At 40.6% G+C, this 18,475-nt stretch overlaps 1 non-coding gene across 1 annotated transcript; it reads right to left on the bottom strand.

Moving 5' to 3' along the window:
- Positions 1–2,665: 2,665 nt before the first annotated feature.
- Positions 2,666–2,771, bottom strand: LOC141644884 (small nucleolar RNA R71). The gene has a single exon (XR_012544486.1). It is a non-coding gene; the product is annotated as a small nucleolar RNA R71 (small nucleolar RNA).
- Between the last annotated feature and the right edge of the window lie 15,704 nt (positions 2,772–18,475).

Raw genomic sequence — 18,475 nt, 5'->3', positions numbered from 1 at the left:
CATTGATGAAACCGGCCTTGAATTGTTTGTCTTCTTCTTCCTTGATTTTCAGGGCCCATTCAGGACGCATCCGTCGTAGCTTATGCTTCACGGGTTTAGCTCCGGGCTTAATGGGTATCCGGTGCTCTGCAATTTCCCTGTCAATCCCAGGCATATCTCTGTAGGACCAGGCGAATACGTCCTTGTATTCATGGAGGAGGTCAATGATGTGACCAATATTTGAGCATATTTAGTCCCCGAATTAGCATCGTTCCTATGCTTTTTAGTGCATATTTGGGTCATTTACTATCTTTAGTCCTTTGTTTTGCATATTCTTTGAGGTTTTGTTTCCTTGGTAGAAGAGGAGTGCAAACCTTGCATTTTCATGGCAAAATAGAGCTAAATTGATTGAATCTAATGACCAAGCATCAAAGTGAAGACAAGACTAGAAGGCCTTTGTAAATAATGTAGTAGATGAGCAATGATGAAGAAGATCCTTGCATCTCCGACAAGATCCCTGAAGAAGGAAAAAAGAAAAGAAGGAAAGAAGGAAAAAAGCTCGTTGGACTGGAATCCGCTCGTCCCAGCATCGGGACGCTCGTCCAAGAGCTCCACAATCCGAGCGTCCCACCTGCTTGGCCGCTCGTCCACCGCCTGCACAATCCGCTCGTCCCGACCGTTTGGACGCTCGGATTGTTGTCTAGTGCAGCCCGACTTCTTCTTGTTCTACTCGGGATGCGCATATTTTTGAAAGACTAGCAATAAGGAGACTCGCATCTTTCTTCGAGAGGAGCATTTCCTCAACTTTTCTTAAGGACTTAATCATCATTTAAGCCCTTAGTAACCCTAATTTGTGAACCTAATCCCCATTATAAATACCCCATTGTACTAATTATATTATCATGTTCTTCTTATCAATCTTTAGTGTAGTTTATATTATTCAATCTCTCTTTAATCTTGTAATCAACTTTTAATCAAGTATTAATAAAAATCTCATTTCCTTAATTTCTCTATTGTTCATCCTTTATTTTGGGTAATTAAAGATTATTTGGGTTTATTTGGAGGATTGACAACCTTCCAATCATTCATCAATTACTTCTATTATTCTTTGCTTATTATTTTGGCATCATCAATAGGTATAATTCTCTTAATCCCTTTTTAATTATTGTTAATCATCTTTACTTATTCACCATGTTTTGCTTTGTTGATATGATTGACAACTTGTTAACATGTTAAACTTGATTATGAGTGAGTAGTTTCCTTAACTAAGGTTAATGGGGAATTAGGGGAAACCAACATGGGGATTGATTCATGCTTAATCTAATATGCTTTCATAATTAATTTGCTTGCTTGTTGTGATTTCAACTTATGCACATGTTATGTTTGATGAAATGCGAGCTTGTGAATCCTTGCATTTTTTACCCATCACTTATCTTTTCATTGAGACTTGTAAGACATAAACCAACTCGAGTCTCATTAGACCATGCATATTGTTAGATAGGGAGGATTAAGTTGACTTGTAGGTGTTGTACAATCTAATAGATCTGGCTCCGGGACCCAAACCTTCCTAGGGATTATAAGATATACACCAACTCGATCCCATCACAACAATAATTGCTCGCATCTAGTTGAAAACATGATTGTATGATCAAATCACATGAATCCTCTATGAACCCATGACACCCTAGTGCTTTTAATCAATTGCTTACACCTCTTTTTAATCATCTTGCTTGTTTAATTTTATTGTTATTTAGTTTAGTGATATTCTTATCTCAACCCAAATTGTGACACCCTTAGACACCATTACTTGCAATCAAAAATCCTACATCAATACCCGTCCCTTGGGATCCGACCTTTACTTACCTCTTTACTAATAGTAGAGTTGTTTGTGAAGATTATAAATATTGTTTTGGTCTAGGTACTCCTAACGACAAGTAACCGAAATCTAAGCAAAGAAAGCGACCGACAAAAAATTGCGTCGTTGCCGGGGACGGTGTTAACTTGATTTGATTTGATTTAATTGTTATTACTTGTGTCTTTCTTTCCCTTGGGAAGTAAGACTCCTCAAGGTTTGTTCTAATTGTTTTCTATTTGTTTGATATTTTGCATGTCTAGAAGATCACAAGGTAACTTGTTACTCATTGATCACGAAATTGAAAGGACTTTGACAACCAATAGAAGACTTGCTATAAACACTTTGAGAGGTATTGGTGAGGTTGTAGATATTCATTCAAATACTATTGAGTTCATCAACCCTTTTGCAAGAGAAGGTGAGGAGAACCCAACACAAAATCAACCACACAATCAACCAACAATGTGTAAGTTTTCATCACATTCCATACCAACCGAGGAGAACCTACCCAATGGTACTCCCACACCACAACACTTGACCGAAAATTTAATTGCAAAATGCGCATTTATCCAATTACTCGAAAGAAGCCAATTTGACGAGATGCCTAGTGAAGACCCTCATTCTCACATGGAGACGTTTTGTGACTATTGTGATGCGATTTCACAAAACGGAGTGACTCAAGACCAAATTCGATGGGTCTTATTTCCTTTTTCTCTAATTGGTACCGCGAAACAATGGTTAAAGAGCCTTGATAAGGCTACTCTTGGAATTGACTCTTGGAAGAAGTTGGCTCTAGCCTTCTACAAAAAGTTCTACCCTCCGGAAAAGACTAACATGCTAAGAGCCCAAATCGCGGGTTTTAAGCAAAGGGACGAAGAATCTTTGTATGAAGCTTGGGACCGATTCAAAGAACTTGTCGCGCATGTCCTCATCATGGACTTAGGGAGTGGTTCTTGGTACAACAATTTTGGAATGGTCTTTATGAAGACTCCCGAAATATTCTCAACATGGGATCAAATGGTATGTTCACCGAAGTTGACGATAATCAAACTTGGAACAAGATTGAGGAAATGGCGGTCCATAATTCACAATATAGTAGACATCGCAAGGCTACTAGAGGAGGAAAGCATGGAGTGGACTCTATCACTCAATTGGATGCTCAACTTAGTGCTCATATTGATACCATCAACTTGAAGTTTGAAAAGGCTATGGCTAAGCTTGAAGAAGCCTCAAAATCACCAAAGCAACATGTTAATGCCATGGTAGCATCTTCATCGATTCCAAATGCAGTATGTGAGAATTGTGGAACTTTGGGACATGACCAAAGTGAATGTAGGGGAACAAGTGAGCAAGTGAATGCTTTTCAAGCATACAAAAGTGGTACCCCTTATTCCAACTATTACAATAAAAACACCAAATTCCATCCAAATCTCTCATACAAAAGCCAAAATGTTCAAAACCCTCAACCAACATACACCCCACCTCCAATGAGAAACCAAAATCAAAGACCCTTTTACAACCAAAACCAAGGTTACCAAAATCAAACTCCATACAATCAATAAAATGACCAAGGTTTTGATATTCAAAAAGCGTTCCTCCAAATGAAGAAGAATCAACAAGAATTTTTCACTCAAATTCAAAAAGATAGCCAAGCAAAAGACGTCACCATCAACAACATCCTAGCCCACACAAAAATGTTGGAAACTCAAATGACCCAACTAGAATCTTCCAACTCTCAAAGACAAAAGGGGCAATTACCACCTCAAAGTAATCCCCCAAGACATGAATCGGTTAATGCCATCCACTTGAGGAGTGGTATGAAGGGCCAAAGAAGCAAGTTGAGGCTGAAGTTGTAGAGGCTAGTGATAAGGCAAGAGTTGTGCAAAACTCTAGGGAAGAAGAACCCACCAATCAAGAAGTTTCAAAGAAGAATGAAGAAAAGCCCAAAGAGAAGGAGCCCAATGTGATTAGACTTCCATTCCCGAGTCGTCAAGCTAAGCCTAATTTTGATGACCAACTTGGAAAATTCATAGAAATTGTGAAGAATTTAGAAGTCTCGATTCCTTTCTCGGAATTTATCAATCACGTTCCGGCCTATGCAAAATACATGAAGGACATCCCAACAAAGAAAAAATCAATCCGAAAGCTTGAGACTATTGCCTTCACTAAGGTAAGTAGTGCCATCCTTAAAGGGAGTTCACCTCCAAAGCTCAAGGATCCGGGAAGCTTCTCCATTCCATGCACTATTGGTAACACTACAATCAACAAAGCCTTATGTGACCTTGGGGCAAGTGTTAGTGTCATGCCATATTCGGTTAGCAAGAGGCTAGGAATGGGATAAATCAAATGCACCAACATCACGCTTCAAATGGCGGATAGATAAAAAAAGACACCTTTACGGATATTGGAAGATGTTCCCGTGAGAATTGGAAAATTCTTCATCCCGGTGGATTTCGTTATTGTTGAAATGGAAGAAGACTACAACATTCCTATTATCTTAGGAAGACCTTTCTTGCACACCGCGGGAGCGGTGATCGATGTGAAGCATGGAGAGCGCACCCTTGAAGTGGGAGATGAAACCATTACTTTCAATCTTGACAAGACTATGAGAGCTCCCCGATTGCATGAGCCATGTTTTATGGTTGATCACTATAGCCGGAAAGATGATAGGAAGAAATTGGAATTTCAATGGAGAAAGAAAGTGGATGATGCCCCATCAAAAGAGCAAGGAAATTGCAATAATGAGAGCTTGAAAAGCTCACCCATGACAAGTGAAGAAGAAGGCCTCATTGGCCAAGATAAGAAAGAAGGAGAGTTGTCTTTATCAACTCAAGACTTTTTTAGTGAGCAAGTAGACTAAGTATGCGGTCTTTGGGATGATGAGTTTGAAGAGAAATTCAATCCCTATATTCGTAATGCTATGACCCAAGGCCATCATGGAGATCAACAAGTCCAAAGATCAATTGAGGATCTTTATCATGATAATGACCAAGCTTTCGACTACTTATTCAAGGTGTTGAGTAACATCAACAACACCTTGAACATGCCCCCTTGACATCTCACATTGGATGAGAGTTTGGTGGAGTCCTCCCTAAATCACCATTTGTAAATATTCTAACTCCCTAACTTGCATTTCAATTATTCTATTGCATTTTTGTCATTTTTGGATTTACATTTTTGTGCAAGATCAAGATATTCATCATTTTGAGAGAAGTGAGAGAGGGACTTATGAATTTATTGATGTGTAGTGCTTTGACTTAGTGTGGGGATAGCAATTTCCTAGGCTATTCATGCCTTTGTAGTGCCCCAACAATGAAGAACACAAGAATTGAAGAATAAAATGACACGGGTTACGAAGCACCCACGGATGGACCTGAATCCGTGTGATTAAGGAAGAATCTGTGCGGCCAAATTCTGGGATTCTTCCCTGGAAAGGAATCCGAGCGTCCTAAGCAAAAGACGCTCGTCTCAGCTCAAGGAATCCGCTCGTCTTTCCCGCGGTCTGCTCGTCCTGTGCGTCTTTTTCTGAACCCATTTTCTGAAGAATCCGAGCGTCCCGACCCCTGGTCCGCTCGTCTCCCTCTGTAAATTCAAAAGTAACGGTTCTCTTTAAACCCTCCTTTCCCATTCATTTTCATTCTTTCAAAACACAAACACTACCCAAACCCCAAACCCCAAACCCCAAACCCCAAACCCCAAAACCCTCATCCTCTCCATCAACAAAAACAAATTTCCTCAACCAAATTCAACCAAATCAAATCCAAACTTCCTCACAACAAAAATTAATCACTCCTTTTGAAACAACAAGTGATTCAAACACCAAAATCTTCAAGTTTTGAGTCGCTTTTTAGGATACAAAGCAACATTCATTCATCCTAAATCGATTTGGTCATTAATAGAAATCGAAGATTTCAATCTTTCATTGGTGAAATTAAACAAAGGAGAATGGCAAGCACAAAAGGTGGAAACAAGGCACCCTAAAAGAAGACACTTTCAAAAAGGCAATTAGCTCTTCAAGCAAAACAAGTATCAAAGGCTTTGGTAATCCATGAGGCAAGGTCGTAGATTCAAGAACAAAATCCCCCTATGGAAGCTACTACTTCTTCAACTCTGGTCATTGAACAATTATCCGATTATCTAGAGGTAATTTTCACTTCCGACTCCCATAGGGAGAAATTCATTCTCTTTGCTAAGAAAACCATCATGCCTACTAAGTTTATTTGTGAAGATGCATTGTCAAATTTGGGTGTCCTTGAACAAACTAAGACATTTTTCGACTCTATGGGGTTGAGTAAATTGTTTACAATGCAAGAATTGACATACTCCTCCCTCACCTTAGAGTTTTGAGCTCTTTGAAAGTCACAAAAATGGAGACCCGAACCATTATTGAGTTTCGTCTTGAAAATGTTGATAGATGCTTATCTTATGGCTAATTGGGTAAGATATTTGGCCTTAGTGATAGTGCGAAATTTACAAAGATGCCTACCAAATATGACTCCGCTCCTCTTTGGATGGCAATTTTCGGAAAGAAATTCACACGTTTTCATGATTGTCGTGCTCTCTTAGTCCACCATCCGGGCATTAGAGTATGGCATAAGGTCATTGGGAATACTTTGATAGCTAGAAATGGCACAAACCATCTTACCAAGCTCGATTTTATCCTTCTTGAGTCGGCTTTGAACATTGGGAGAGAATTTACCAAGCCATACAATGCTTTATGACTTTTGCTTGATTGATGGCTTAATGTTGATTGTGGCGAAGAAGGCACGACCTTTATTGTCAATGGAGGACTAGTTACCTATTTGGCTAAGCATTTTAACCGGGATTTCAACAAGAACAACACTTATGCACCGGTAAAAGGTGGCCATCTTATCGATTTGCCCACCATGATTCTAAAGTTTAAGTCGGTCAAGAATGATACTCTTGACAACAAGTTTGGGTGGTTGACAAATGAAGCTAGATCCTTCACTGTGCCTAGCAAAATTTGTCGATTGAATGTTCATAGACCGAACTACCTTCTCCAACTCTCCGAAGAGACCGAGTACATCACTCAACACCAAGGGGAAGAAATCACCGAGCCCTCCTCCTGCATTATCCCCCACCTTAACCAATTGAGTACCACGAGTCCAACCCCAAAAATGCCAAAGCGGGAAATGATTACTTGACTCTACTCATGAGGGAAATGCATAAACAAGCTTACAATGATAGAGTTTATGCTTATAAGGCCCAATATCCGCCCCTCTTACATCTGGCTAGGCAAGGACTTCTTTATCCATCTTGTCCTTTGCCTAGTTGGGCGGATAGGGAAGTATTATTTCCTAGAACTTCTAGTGATGGTAGACCGGGTGGAGAGGAAATGGTTGTTGATAAGAGTGGTGACAAAGAAGGAGAAGAAGAAGAAGTTCAAGAAGAAGAAGAAAGTGAGGAAGAACAAGAAAGTGAAAGTGAGAGTGGACATGATTCCACATCTATGGAGGTTGATGATGCCTCAAGTGAGGAAGATGATGAGAATAATGATACGATGGGTGAGGACTAGCAAACTTTTGGAGGCTCCTACATTCTTACACCTCCCTCATGGTTTGTCTACTTCTCTTGTTTTTATTTTATCTTGATCATTTTAAGGAGTCCTACCAACATTGGAGGACTAACACCTTGGCTTCATTAAGGTGTTCATTTTATTTGTTTCCGACTTGAAAAATCCAAAATGACAATTTTTGGTTTCATGCATTGCATTCTATGTGCATGAACTCCCCCGAAATTCTTGACATTAGAAATAATGTCTATTTTGGTTTGGGGAAGTCCATGCATATGAATTGGGAGCTAATCTAAATTATGCTCTTCGCCATAACAAAAGCACATGCATTATGTAGTGTAGTTTAGTATAGTTTGCATTTAGTTTAAAAATCATGCATATTCATTGCATAATTTCCTATCGTATTGGCCATTGAGGACAATGCCCTTACTAGTGTGGGGATGGGAAATTCTAACTTGACTTTTATATAAAATCTAAAAAAATCAAAAAATTTCGAAAAAACCAAAAAAAATTGAAAAATTGAAAATCCAAAAACAAGTTCATTTCCCTTTGTAGTATAATCTTGTATATATATAGTATTTTGTATATATTGTGTTTGTTCATCGTTGTTCACATTGATTGACTACGCCACATCCGAGACATGAGGATATTGAAGACCGCATGGTATGATCTTTCCAATCTCCTTTTTCCTCTTTATGTTAATGACTATGTGGCTTTATTTTGATTGATGCGGTAAAAACAATGTGAATTTAGGATTACATTTCGATTATATGGCATATTAGTTGGTAGAAGCATATGCATTACGATGTATAAATGTTAGTTGCATCATGGCATGTAGTTTGCATGTTAGAAAAGTTTTGCGAAACCGTCTATTTGGGAAGCTTGACAAGTGTACATATGCCCTAGTAGATGCTTTTTCTTCTTAAGACTTTGCTTGTTAGAATACTTGTAAAACACCCTAGGATGTGTCATGCTAGTATCCTTTTACCCATGGATTAAGGCCTAGTCAAGAGTACCTTGTGGTCTGATAACTCCTTGGCTCCCGTTTAGTCCAAGGTGACCCTTGAAAACATGCAACCATCATGCATGTTCTACCACATTTTGTCATCAAATAGGGAATGGGCACAAAAAAATTGTTCAAATTTGAGTTCAAGAAATGAAATGAAAAGTGAAAAAAAGAAGTTTGCACAAATTGCATCAAATGAAAAGATGAGCAAAAATAGACTCCTAATGCTTCAAATATAAGCATCCTCGTTACTAATTGGGGTGACTTTGAAAATGTTCAAAAGAAAATGCAAAAAGTTGAAAGTTGTCAAGTATTGAAATGCCAAACATCAAAAGAAATGGCAAAAAGAAAGTGTTCTCAAAGTGTCAAATGCCACAAGAAATTGGGGGGAAAAACAACAACAAAAGCAAACTCCCAAATGAAACTCAAATCCTATTGATCCCTTTATCCATCATATCCACTTTTGTGCATGGTAGAGAGGGGACGACCCTTCTTCTTGTCTAGGCAAGAGGGGGAATTCTGCGATCCTCCAGTGTTTCTAACACCATAGGGAGTCTACTCTTGACAAAAGCATTTAACGATTGAGGACAAAGGCACCCTAGCAGCTTGACACAATTTGGAGGTGATTTATTGGTATCCTTCTAGGCTTAGTAGTTTGAAGAAACCATATCTATGAAGGAGTGTGTACCCTTGAATTGCTTCCCCTTTAGATAATTTCCGCCACTTAGATGAGGAAAGTGGCTATTCCTTTTGTAGATGCATCCATTACTTGATTTTGTGTGCTTTAATGATTGGATGTGTCGCCATTTTGGCAAGACCCACCTTGCCTTGCAAGAAGGCATCCAACCTCATGGTTGTCTTCTTGTGAGTTGAAGGGGCGGAGTGAGACCCGCTAATTGTCTCATATCGGCTATATTAGTAGGTTAGTTTAAATAAGGATCCTAGTTTTGTCACCTCTTTACTCGGGACGAGCAAAGGTTCGGTTTGGGGATATTTGATGTGACCAATATTTGAGCATATTTAGTCGCCGAATTAGCCTCGTTCCTATGCTTTTTAGTGCATATTTGGGTCATTTACTATCTTTAGTACTTTCTTTTGCATATTCTTTGAGGTTTTGTTTCCTTGGTAGGAGAGGAGTGCAAACCTTGCATTTTCATGGCAAAATAGAGCTAAATTGATCGAATCTAATGACCAAGCATCAAAGTGAAGAAAATACTAGAAGGCCTTTGTAAATAATGTAGTAGATGGGCAATGATTAAGAAGATCCTTGCATCTCCGACAAGATCCCTGAAGAAGGAAAGATGGAAATAAGGAAAAAAGATTGCTGGTCTGGAATCCGCTCGTCCCAGCATCGGGACGATTGTCCAAGAGCTCCAAAATCCGAGCATCCCACCTGCCTGGCCGCTCGTCCACCACCTGCACAATCCGCTCGTCCCGACCTTTTGGACGCTCAGATTGTTCTCCAGTGCAGCCCGGCTTCTTCTTGTTCTACTCGGGAAGCGCATATTTTCGAAAGACCAGCAAATAGGAGAATCGCATCTTTCTTCGAGTGGAGCATTTCCTCAAATTTTCTTAAGGACTTAATCGTCATTTAAGCCCTTAGTAACCCTAATTTGTTCACCTAATCCCCATTATAAATACCCCATTGTACTTATTAGATTATCATGTTCTTCTTATCAATTTTTAGTGTAGTTTATATTATTCTAATCTCTCTTTAATCTTGTAATCAAATTTTAATCAAGTATTAATACAAATATCGTTTCCTTAATTTCTCTATTGTTCATCCTTTATTTTGGGTAATTGAAGATTATTTGGGTTTATTTGGAGGATTGACAACCTTCCAATCATTCATCAAGTACTTCTATTATTCTTTGCTTATTATATTGGAATCATCATTAGGTATAATTCTCTTAATCCCTTTTTAATTATTGTTAATCATCTTTACTTATTCATCATGTTTTTCTTTGTTGATATGATTGACAACCTTGTTAACATACTAAACTTGATAATGAGTTAGTAGTTTCCTTAACTAGGGTTAATGGGGAATTAGGGGAAACTAACATGGGGATTGATTCATGCTTAATCTAATATGCTTTAATAATTAATTTTCTTGCTTGTTGTGATTTCAACTTATGCACATGTTATGTTTGATGAAATGCGAGCTTGTGAATCCTTGCATTTTTTACCCATCACTTATCTTTTCATTGAGACTTGTAAGACATAAACCAACTCGAGTCTCATTAGACCATGCATATTGTTGGATAGGGAGGATTAAGTTGACTTGTAGGTGTTGTACAATCTAATAGATATGGCTCCGGGACCCAAACCTTCCTAGGGATTGTAAGATATACACCAACTCGATCCCATCACAACAATAATTGCTTGCATCTAGCTGAAAACATGTTTGTATGATCAAATCCCATGAATCCCCTATGAACCCATGACACCCTAGTGCTTTTAATCAATTGCTTACACCTCTTTTTAATCATCTTGCTTGTTTACTTTTATTGTTATTTAGTTTAGTGATCTTATCTCAACCCAAATTGTGACACCCTTAGACACCACTACTTGCAATCGAAAATCCTACATTAATACCCGTCCCTTGGGATCCGACCTTTACTTACCTCTTTACTAATATTAGAGTTGTTTGTGAAGATTATAAATATAGTTTTGGTCTATGTACTCCTAACGACAAGTAACCGAAATCTAAGCTAAGAAAGCGACCGACCAGTCAATGAACTGTTGTCTTTCCGAGCAGTCCAGAGTTGCCCCTATCCTAAGTTCTTGAGATGTATTGTCGGTTCCTACGTTAATAGGTTCGGTCTCCTCAATGATGGGGGTTCTGGCTTCCCGTTGTCAAGTTCTTTGGCTAGGTGAGGTGGGTAGTCACTCAAGTCAAATTCTTCATAGTCATTCAGAATTGCATTGCAGTTAAATTGAGACGAGTAATAAGCAAACTTAGCGTTCATTAAGTTGACACGAGCGAAAAGCTCGAAGAGGACAGAAATCACGTGGTCGGTCAGAGGCGACACAGCAGAGGAGGTGGCCCCTGGAACAGGCTCCAGGTTGTCACCTTTCATGGGAGTGGGGTGACCCTAGTAGACTCAGCCTCTGAATCAGTCACGACTTTGTGATAAAATAGTGGGAAGGGGACCTTGACTGGGACATCAGGAGTGTTAGGAGTTATAACAGACTCTGACTCCGACTCAGATTCAGATTTTTCTTCACTTCCCTCTTTGAACATAGGGCCTTCTCCAGTTATAATCTTGAGAATGCGGCCTTGGTGATCGGTCCACTTGACGGTCTTCCTCTAGCTTTGGGTAGCTTTCTTTGGGTCAGTGTTAGAGATCAAGGTGGTTGGGTCAAATTGATTGTCCTTCAGGGCGATGTTGATAATGTCCTCATAGTCGAGGTGCTTGATGTTATCTTCTCCGAAGAGGAGAGTGACAACTCTTACATCGAGGCACGAGGACGGCTTAGACTCGGTTGATGCAGCTTCGGTGTTGTCGGGGATGAAGTAGCAGTCCTGGAAGACCTCCACAACCGGGTATCTAGCCTTAGCCACAGAGTCATAGATCGGCTATGGAAAGCCATGGTAGAGCTCTGATTCTCCCTCGGGGACAAAGTATCCATTGAGGGTCAGATGATAGGGTTGGAGGATAACTCCGTGCTTCTTGCGTTTTCAAACTTGGAGGTTCATTTCCTGGATATCTTCATCGGTAGGCTCATATCCCAGTCCGAAGGGAATGTTGGGGACCTTAGCCTGTTTCAAGGGAGGTAAGGTGTCCTTCAGTGGATTGAGGGGCAAACCCGGGAAGTAACCCTGGCGCATCATGATGCGGTTGACTGTGAGGCTGGCAAAAGTGTCACAATCAAAGGGTGTTGATTCATCAGTTATGGCATTCACAGCTTGGAATCCCCACATTTTATTATCATCTTCCTCAATGGCCTGGGAGGCTATTCCCTTTCTCATGACAGCTTTGATTGGGGAAGCAGGAATTGTGATTATTTTCCCGTTGAAAGGGATCCTGATTTTCTGGTGGAGAGTTGAGGTAACTGCCTTGACGATGTGAATCAAGGGACGTCCCATGAGCATATTGAAGGAGGCGTCGATGTCGACCATCTGAAAATTGGTTTGCCTTACCAGTGGTCCGGTTGCGACAGTCAGGGTGACGAGCCCCGCAACCTTGCGACGAGTTCCGTCGTAGGCGCGTACTCCTTGATTTGTTGGGACCAAATCAACTTCCTTAATACCCAGCTTATGAGCCGTCTTGAGGTGAATGACATTTACCGCGAATCCGTCATCTAAAAGGACCATGGGCACCTTATTCTTGAGACATTGTACGGTAATGTACAGGGCAAAGTTATGATTGGCTCCAAAGGGAGGGATATCTTCATCAGAGAAGATGACTGGGTTGTTCAAGTCAGGGCTGTTCCTCGTTATATGTGCCACTATTTCTTCAGGGGAAGAGGTGGAGGGCACAGTTAATTTTCCCAAGGCCTGTAGCAAAGCCTGTCGATGCTCAAAGGATGTCGTGATCCGTTGCCAGATCGAGATCTCGGCTTTTGCCTTCTGAAGCTACTTGAGGATCGAATTTTCAGGAGCTTTTGGTTGAGTGTCTATTTCCGGGATGACTTGGTCGTTTGTTGTCGGAGAGACCGTTGAACTGTTCGGGTTCTGATAGGGGCATCCGGACCGGGTAAGGTGACCGATCTCTTTTGCCCGTTTCTCTTTCCCTGGGACAATATAGACATCTTCAACATTATATCTCCAGATGCCATTGACTTCAGGATCTCGAAGGCACCTTGGAGGAGTATTCCTTGGTGGGCAGTTTTTCTGAGGGTAGTTTTTGTGAGGTTGATTATTGTGAGGTGCATGCAAGAATAGTCGCGGGAGCAACCCATCCTGGTGAGGGTAGTTTTGGGCGCTCGGGGGACTCTCCCTCGGGCGTGGTGGTGGAGGATTGAAGATAAGTCGGCGGTAGGCATCGTCAAGTCGGGTGATCCTTTCGGAGAGGCTGGCTATAACTTCCTCAACTTGTTGGAACATGGTGAGCATAGTTGTGGCACTGAACACAAATACCCCGTCCAAGGGATCTTTCTCCAAGGCGTTTACCTCATCATTAATTGGCAGGATGAGGTGAGAGCAGTCCAGAGTTGGTTCATCTTTGGAGATAGCGTGGATTCCGAGAGGGTTTGTTTTGTTGTTTGGCTTAGTCGGTGGGGGTAAAGGCAATTCCCTTTTCTCAATCATGTCTTGGATGATGTGTTTGAGTTTGAAGCAGGTTTCTGTATCATGCCCTTTCCCTTGATGGTACTGACATTAGGCATTGGGGTTCCAGAAGCGGGATTTCTTAGTATCGGTCGGATCCGGGGTGGGTCCGATTGGTTGTAACTTTCCCTGGTCCATGAGCCTCTTCAGGGCACTTGCATTAGTTGACCCTATATTAGTGAACACTCTCTGGGGGCGCTCAGCTCTCTTAGCAGATGGTTCAACGAGGTTGACCTCATCGATCTTTTTTGTTTGGCCGTAAGGGCGAGACCCGGTTGAGGTGGATACTTGGTAGCCTTTTCCAGTGGTCTTGGCTAAGACACCCTTCCGGAGGTCATCTTCAATGCGTGTCCCCAGAATTTGCAGATCCTGGAAGGTCTTAATATTTTGATACCTCAGTAAGTTGGCATACGCTGGGCGGAGATTGTGGACGAACTATTCCATCAAAGTTGATTCACTCGGCTTGCTGACCAGCTGAGTACTTACCCTCCTCCAACGGGTTAAGAACTCGGTGAATCCCTCCTTGTCGTTATGGGTTAGGACCTCAAGGGTACGGGTATTGGCTTAGATTTCAACATTGTTGGCGTATTGTTTGGCGATTTCAACTACGACTTCATCCCAAGTAGTAAGGTTTTTCGGATCGAGGGAGTAGTACCACTGGCGAGGGATCGGTTCCAAAGAGGACGGAAATATCCGGGTGAAGAGCTCCTGTTTGCCCCCTTTAATGGCCATGTAGTCTTTGAAGGTACATATATGATTTAGCGGGTCCTCCACTCCTTTGAACTTAGGTACATCAGTTCGGGTAAAGTTGTCTGGTAATTTATCCCCAACAGGTTCGAACCTTCGGTTGTTCTCAAGATGGATATTGTTACCCTGGGCTAGGAGCTGTTCTTCCAGTTAGGTTCATATACCTATTATTAGACTCCTCTAATAGTGAACTTGTAATACTACGGTTTTATGAGTCTCTGAGTACTCTATCGAGTAGGGCTTACTCTGTCGAGTAAGGGTGTGTTGCGTTTCAAAAATAGTTTTTGACCTGTTGGGTACTCGATCGAGTAACCTTGATACTCGATCGAGTAAGGGGGCACTCGATCGAGTACCTCAGCTACTCGATCGAGTAGCCGGTTTACGCGTTTTGTTGGGTTTTGTTAAATGATGCGAGATAAGTATAAAAGGTTATCCGTCACTTTTCTTAGTTCTTTTATCTATTCTAAAACCTAAGTGAGGAGAAAAGGAGTTACGTAGTTTGTCTATCATCGCATCATTAGCAAATCTCGAAGCTAGAGGTGTCGGATTTCATCGTTCATTACACCGTTGTGATCCTTGTGTCGAGGGTAAGCTTTACATATAATTTTTATACTGTTTAGTTAGAGTTGGTTAAACCCTAATTTTGGGAATTGGGGATTTGTGTTAGTTTTGTGATTGTTAGTAATTATGTGATTATATGTTAGGAGGAGGATTCGTAGAAAAGGAATTGTGATACAAATTGTTGAGACCGGCCGATTGTGTTCTTTGTTCCGTGGGGTTTCCTACTCAGTATTAATTACATAATGTGTGGTGATTGTGCTGTAGTTATTGATTGTTGGTTGATTCGGATGGTTGTTGATTGATTGTTGTTGATGGTTGTGATTGTTTGTCTCTGGTTCTCGAGATGCGTTCTCGGCTGAGTGGAGTCACTTGCGGGAGTGGCTTCACGCCCTAGTTTCTCCCTTCGTGGAACCCGCCACGGAAGGGGATGTGCACATTAATGGACAGGGTTCTCGCTCGGTTTGATGAGCGGGGATTTGGTGGGTACGGCTGCGGTCCCCCATCGGCGGGTGGTCCAAAGGACGATCGGTGACGGAGATTGATTGGAGTGGGTGTGATTGTGTGTGTGACCGTTTGAGCTGTTTGTTTACTGTGTTGCTGGTTTGTATAAATTGTGTGATTAGTACTGACCCCGTTTAATGTTTTAAAAACTGTGGTGATCCATTCGGGGGTGGTGAGCAGTTATTGAGCAAGTATGATATGACGCGTATGGGATAGCTGGGATGAGTCATCACGTGGCATTTAGAAGTCTTCCGCTGTGTCAGATGATGTTTTATAGCTTTGATAGTTTTAGCAAGAGATCGTATGAGGATGTTGTATTTCAGTTTACCAGTTTTGGTTTTGATCATGTAATCACCTTAACTATATTTACTTTTAAACTACGTTTCTTTATTGTCTTATGATTATCATTGCCTCGGGTAACCGAGATGGTAGCATCCTTATACCTGAGTGGTCCTGGTAAGGCACTTGGAGTATAGGGGTGTTACAAATGGTATCAGGACGACGATCCTGAAACCTGTAACCAATGAACCTAATGAACATAGGGAGTCAAATTAAAATGAACTCGGGGTAGTAGTTGTAGGAGCTAATGCAAAGACTTGGGAGACGTCCTAAAGTCGCGAACTCGCACTACAATTTTGAACCGGTCACCATGGGATATGAGTCGGGACCGCTATGTGGTTATCTTTTTAACTGTATATTTGTATAGTGATGTGTGGTATGAATCAGTGTATGTATGTATGTGGAGAATGGGGAATGTGTAGAAAAGATGGTGATGATGTGATTTCGTATGTTGTTGATTGAAAGCATATTGGGTTGTTTTTGTTTACCTTGTTGTTGTTTAAGTTGTTTGGAAGTAAGAGCAAGTAGTTATGTTTTTTTCGATTATAAAGAGGTTATCTTTAAACTGTTATAACTTGAGATGAATAAATGATTTTAATGTGATTCCGAGGTGATAGCTTGTTCTTTTATGATTCTAACGATAGGTCACACGCCCAAAACGACCAAGAAATGCGTGAGTTATGACTGTTTTACGAAAATCGGACAAAGTCTTTGAGAAATGCGTAGGTACTCGATCGAGTAGCCTTGGTACTCGATCGAGTAGGGGGGAACTCGATCGAGTACGTCAGTTACTCGATCGAGTAGCCCTGGTGATTTATTTTACGTGCTTCTGACCTTCACCTACTCGATCGAGTAAGTCCCTTACTCGATCGAGTGGCCTGTACTCGATCTAGTGACCCCTGTTTTGGGTCCTATGCTTATCTTTTGACGTTTGTTGCATATTATGTTTAATTTAAAGCTGTTATATTACTTCTTTATGTATTGTTTTACGTATGTGTTGGTCCTGAAGCGTAAGTTACCCAACCTTATGATGTAAAAAGTGGCACCTATGATGAGTATGAGTTCGGTGGGGTGGACATGAGTTATATGTGGCTGTGATAGATAGTGGAAAAAGAAAAGGAAGATCGTTATGGGTTAATTGAGATATAGAACAGGTTTTGTGTGAGACGAGATGAGTAATATGATTGTGTGTTGGGTAATGTAAAAGTAAGTGAAAGTGGGTAAGGGATGATATGGGTCTAAGGAACGTGAGAATGAAAAGATTGAAAGGAAGGATTGTATAGTGGCAACTTGAGATGTGTAAAGAATTATGGAGGGAGATGGTTAGGAGTCGTGTGGGTCAAGTATATATGTAGTGAAAGTTCGTTTTAAAGGGGTTGAGAAGAGTGGTATATAGTGAACTTTATGGAGACATGTTGCGAGGTGGATTTGTAGACAGTGAGTGAGTTTGGAAGATTTGGTTTATTAAGAGGTGAAACTACGTGTGATTACTTTGGGCATTTAACGGTATGAAATGAATTTTGATTTCTAGAGATGTACGAAGGAGATGCAGTTGTTTGAACAGTGAACGTCGATTTTATGGATAGATTAGTGGCAAGTGTGAGTGATAGCATAATAAGAGAAGATTCATGGTAAGAAAGAGTGAGATGATATCGATATAAAATTATGAGATTTGAGTTTTGGAGCGATGAGAAGGTAATTGGAGCACTAAAGGATTAGGTAGAAGTAATAAGGAGTTGAAATATTAAATGGAATTGTTGAGTATAAAGAGAAAAGAAGGATAAAAGTAAGCTGAAAAAAAAATGTTCACCGGAGTTATGTGATATAAAAGTAAGGAATCATCGGGATGCATGATACTAACAAGAGTAATTGAATTAATGATTATACAGGAGCTTCGGAACAACAAGATTAGTCTTGAGTTTTGAGGAATTAAGGAAATTAAGAAGTTGGTAGAATATCTGCAGGATATGAGATTTTGGTGGAGAGTTAGATGGTGATACAATTAAGGATAGTATTGGGAATAATGTTGAGGTAATTTTGTTGATGGATTTGATGCTCGTTATTTGGGATGATAACCAAAGATAGGGAAGAAACGGTGATGTTTAGAGTTGAGTGTAAGAAGTTTGATGTACGAACGGTAGTTGTGTGGAGGTGTTGTCGCTAGTGGTTAAGGTTAATGATAAATAGGAAAGATGACAATTCTAAAGAGGCTGATTTTGTAGAGATTGAATTGATAGGTATGGTTGTGAGGAAGTATAAGACATAGTCTTAGGAGGCGGTTTCTCATAGTGAGTGTTAGCTGTATAGTTATGTATGCCAGAAGGTGCTGGTTATGCGAATGGAAGAATGTGATGAGGGGCATGCGAGTTAAGCTCGGGTGACAGGTAACCTTTGTTGAGTGGTAACTTACGTGATCAGGACTGACTAGTTGGATGTGATTACGGGTCTATGATGTGTATACATGTTTGTGCGAGGTTCTGACCTCACGGGAAGTGGTATGGTGTGATAGTCATAAAGCTGTTATCTGAATGTTCTGTAATATATGTTGAACACGGTAATTTAATTGAATGATATTCAAAAAGGTAATAATTTGATTGAGCTGGTATGACTGGTTATACTTGTATGTATTCATGATATATGTTATTTTGTGATATGGTAAGGGGAGGATATTCATGAGGTTATTAT

This window comes from Silene latifolia, chromosome 2 (assembly GCF_048544455.1).
Source record: "Silene latifolia isolate original U9 population chromosome 2, ASM4854445v1, whole genome shotgun sequence".
Taxonomy (NCBI): domain Eukaryota; kingdom Viridiplantae; phylum Streptophyta; class Magnoliopsida; order Caryophyllales; family Caryophyllaceae; genus Silene; species Silene latifolia.
The sequence above is the reverse complement of the archived record's forward strand: the minus strand, read 5'-3'. Positions and strand labels throughout refer to the sequence as shown.